The sequence below is a fragment of the Primulina tabacum genome, chromosome 14 (genome assembly GCF_025594145.1).
Source record: "Primulina tabacum isolate GXHZ01 chromosome 14, ASM2559414v2, whole genome shotgun sequence".
NCBI lineage: Eukaryota > Viridiplantae > Streptophyta > Magnoliopsida > Lamiales > Gesneriaceae > Primulina > Primulina tabacum.
In genome coordinates, this window is record NC_134563.1 from 26,249,895 (window position 1) to 26,254,549 (window position 4,655).

Below are 4,655 nucleotides of genomic sequence, written 5' to 3' on the forward strand. Positions count from 1 at the left end.
AATAAACTCATAAATTTGGATTCTAGAAAATGACCTAGTTATAGAAATCTTCTCAACCACATGTCATTCCTTCCATAACATTGCTTCTAACAGACATTTGTCATCAATCAGATCTGTAACATGCCTAACTTCAAAACGATCAATGTATTTTCTTGCTTGTAGCTGCTTGAGCACGAGTAGGAACAGCACCACTACTACTTACCCTCTGCAAATAATGAATCTTGAACCATGTTGACATCACTTTCATCAAGATCATATTCTTCCATTGTCTTCTTCAATTCTTCTAAATAAGGACTTAATTGCTCATTAACTTGAATATGCGAACTACTGCATGCATCAGAGTTACTTGAATCCGACATATTGAACTGTTATTGTCTCACAATCTATCATCTTATTTATAGACAGATGAAATTTAAATGTTGAAGAAACTGAAGAGACTCTAAATCAACCGAAGCGTTTTTCTCATTTACCGAGGCTTCTTAACTATCAGTTGTTCATTATCAACTGATATCAGTTTGACATTTATTATTAACGCTTAACCAATCATCAGTTCATCTGTTTATGATCGTAATTCATATATAATAACTAATGAAATTTATTATTTGTAGGAAAAAGAAAAACAAAGTTAAGCCAAAATAAATGTTTCAACCATAAATATTTGCTTGGATTACATCTTCATATTTTTCTTCCACATCAATTATCCACATTTTCAACCAAACGGATAGAGGTGAGGTAGATGTCTTGAGAAAGCTGTGGGAAGAAGCTATGCGATTAAGGATCTCCAACTCCTTTCGAAGCATCAGCTGATAGATAAGATCATCCTTGAAGATGTCCACCCACACAGCTATATTCAAGTGCTCCCGCACTTCTCTCAACTCTGCCATCAGTTCGGGAGTGGTAGCCTCTCCAGAATTATACATGAACGCAAGCTCCTGTAACTTTTCCCAGTAGGGAAGACTCTTGTAGAAGACTTCGTCTTCTATAACAGCCTTCCTAGCTTCCAGAGAAAATGGCGAAGCACTCGAGCTACTCGCATCTGCCATTCTTTCGTCTTGAATATTTTCACCAATATGACTGAAACTAACCGTGTTACTTCTATTTATAGCAGAATATCAAGGAAGCTGAAGGGATCGTCAACGTTTAAGCAAACGATAATCTTTCTGATCTTTAAATTTATTTTATATCGTCGCTTTAATTATTTTATGCATTGGTTAAGGGGGAATATCAGTTTTGAAGAGGTTAACTAAGAAGACAATTGTTTGTGAACAACTCTCAACTGAAATGAATCAGTTTCCCAACTGATCGTTCAGCTGGATATTTTACAAATCTTCTCACATAAGTTAACAAATTTAAAACTTATTATATTCCAAATCAACTGACGTGACCTGCAGATTCATAACGTGGCCTATTTTAAACCATTCATTTTTTTCACAAACGCCCACAGCACATGTACACATAGTTTTACTCAAAATTTTTAATGGACTGACACGTGTCCCGAATTTGAACAGTCACGAACAACTGTACTAAGCCCGCTTCAATTCAGTTTTCTTCTTACTGCATACAATCAGTTTATAATAGCATACTAATTCCAGAGCTTATCGTTTACGAATTTCAGATCATTTTATCTAGTCTAAATGGCGAATCAAATCCCAGCTCACGTGTTGAACGCTATGGCCATCGATTTTGACTCAGTTTTATCAGTTCAAGAAGCAGAAGTTAAGAACGTTTTTCTGAAGATTGAATCTGTTGGTCTCAGGATGCTTTTGGGACAATCTTCGCAGGAGATATACCCCAAGGAAGTAAATGAATTCTATCTGAAGGGGTTCGTCACTACTGATGGAAGTATCTCTGTAACCTTCAATAATCAACTATTGATTGATGAAACTTAAAATTAATAATTTATTATATGTTAAAACATGTATTTTAAAATTTAAGTTTCATTAAAATTATAAAATTATGTTATTTTAGTATTGTTTGTTTATATTTAATTGTCTTACTAAATATGTTTTATTTTCAGGTTTTCTACGTGTTGGTAGAATAATGATAACTCAAGCTAGAAAATTCAAATGGAGGTGACTCAAACATGTTTGGAATCCTTGAGAAATTATCTACAACTTTGCAGAAGACATGATTGCCTAAAAAGTTCCTTAAGATGATCAAATTGTGCAAATATCAAAAGGAGGACAAATTTACTTTTACTATGACCAGCATATAGTAAAAATATCATAACTATTTCAATATTTAACCAAATGAGGTGAACTAAGTAGCCAAATTCATCTACAGACAATTCCCCACATGTTTGCCATTTTGAGCAGAGTCAAATTCGATGATTAAAGTCGTGGAACAAAGCATTGAAAGAAGGGACATGGAATTGAACTTGGAGGAGACAAAGAATACTATTGCAACTACATGACATTAATAAAAATTTTGACCCTTTCTCTCATTTGGCCTATAAATAGAGGCCTTGTGCTAGCTTGAGAATCATTCTATCTCATTGTAAAATATAGTGTGAGTGTGTATCAAAGTTCTAAGTTCCAATATATTTTCTTTCATTTTCTCAACTATGAGTGATATTTTAGTGTTGATCAAAAGTAAGCTTATGGCAAGCTAAATCTATTATGTCAAGGTGAAGAGGATGCATTCTTGGTGAAGTAAGATTGTTTATATTTTGTATATTCTTTCTTTATTTCTTTTCATTTAGCTAACTTATTTTTATTGTAGGTATAAAAATGAATTATTTGTTGTTATCAATTTACATCAAATGCTTGATACCATTAAAGTGGTTATCTTGATTTGTTGTTTAATTTTGATACAATAAATATTTCATCACTTATTATTATATATATATAGAAATATATATATATATATATATTTATATAATAATATCATAATATTTCATTTAGACGATAGCGTGGCTCTGCCGGTTGTTCTAAATGAAATATTATGATTTAATACTAACATCTAACAATCTAACATTTACTTTATCGCAACTAACTTTTATTTTTCGCATCTAACTTTAACTTTCTCGCAACTAACATTTACTTTATCGCAACTAACATTTACTTTATCGCAACTAACTTTTACTTTACCGCAACTAACTTATTAAATCAATATATTTCATTTAGGCAATAGCGTGGCTCTGCCGGTTGTTCTAAAGGAAATATAATGATTTAATTTAACATTTACTTTATGCAATTATTTATTTATATAGTCATAATTATAATCATAGGTACCATATATAAAATATCGGTTAATTCGGTATTTTCTATAGTGGGAACTATATTATATTATGTGTGTGTTTAATTTTTTGGAACCATTATTTATGGTGGTTTCTTTTGTTTTACTTTTAGTTAAACAATATTACATAAACCAAGAATAAATCCTCAAGCCTTGACAAAGTTTATAATTTGTAAACTTAATTCTTGCATTTGGTAATCTATAAATTAATAAATTTAAACTCAAAATAACCTCTCTGTGGATCGATCTCGTACTTACGATTTATATTACTTGCAGACAACCTACACTTGGGTGAATTATTATTTAAGTAGTAGCAAGTTTTTGGCGCCGTTGCCGGAGAGGTATAAATTAAGTTTATATTTGTTAATTATGTTTTATTTATAAGTATTGTGTTGTTTTTTTTGTATGAGTATTTGGAGTCGAAAAAAAAAGTGGTAGACTTATTCGAGTATCTGAAAATAATTTAAACATGGATGATAATTCAAATAATCAAGATAATAATAATAATAATAATAATCAAGAACATGATCAATTAAGAACACTTAGGCACCATATGAACCCTATTAGAACTAGTGCCCCATCTTGTTTAGTTTTTCCTCCTGATGCATCTCATTTCAACTTCAAACCTCAAATTATTCAACTTTTACCAAATTTTCATGGTTTAGATTCTGAAAATCCATATTTGCATCTAAGAGAATTTGAGGAAGTTTGTAACACTTATAATGATCAAAATTGTAGCATGGATATAGTTCGATTAAAGCTTTTCCCTTTTTCTTTAAAAGATAAAGCTAAAACATGGCTACAAAATTTAATATCAAGTTCAATAAGATCATGGGAAGAAATGCAACAACAATTTCTCAAAAAGTTTTTTCCTTCCCATAGAACAAACTCTTTTAAAAGATAAATTACAACTTTTTCTCAAAAACAAGGAGAAACGTTTTATCAATGTTGGGATAGATATAAAGAATTACTTAATACATGCCCACATCATGGTTTTGAAACATGGAGAATAGTTTCTCACTTTTATGAAGGTCTAATACCTAAAGATAGGCAAATGATTGAATTCATGTGTAATGGAACTTTTGAAGATAAAAACCCAAATGAAGCTATGGAATATTTGGATTCATTAGCAGAAAATGCTCAAAATTGGGATAATATAGGCACAATAGAACCACCAACAACTAAAAACAATAATTCAACAAATGGGGGTGGTATCTATAACCTTAAAGATGATATAGATATTCAAGCTAAACTTTCATCTTTAGCAAGAAAAATTGAGTCATCAGAAATGAAAAAGAGTGGTCAATTAAAAAGTATTCAAGAAATTGTTTGTCATATATGTGATACACAAGATCATGCTACAAAAGATTGTCCAACATTACCTTCATTTAAAGAATGTCTCCATGAACAAGCAAATT

At 30.9% G+C, this 4,655-nt stretch overlaps 1 non-coding gene across 1 annotated transcript; it reads right to left on the reverse strand.

Moving 5' to 3' along the window:
- Positions 1–4,122: 4,122 nt before the first annotated feature.
- Positions 4,123–4,233, reverse strand: LOC142525703 (small nucleolar RNA R71). The gene has a single exon (XR_012815152.1). It is a non-coding gene; the product is annotated as a small nucleolar RNA R71 (small nucleolar RNA).
- Positions 4,234–4,655: the final 422 nt, after the last annotated feature.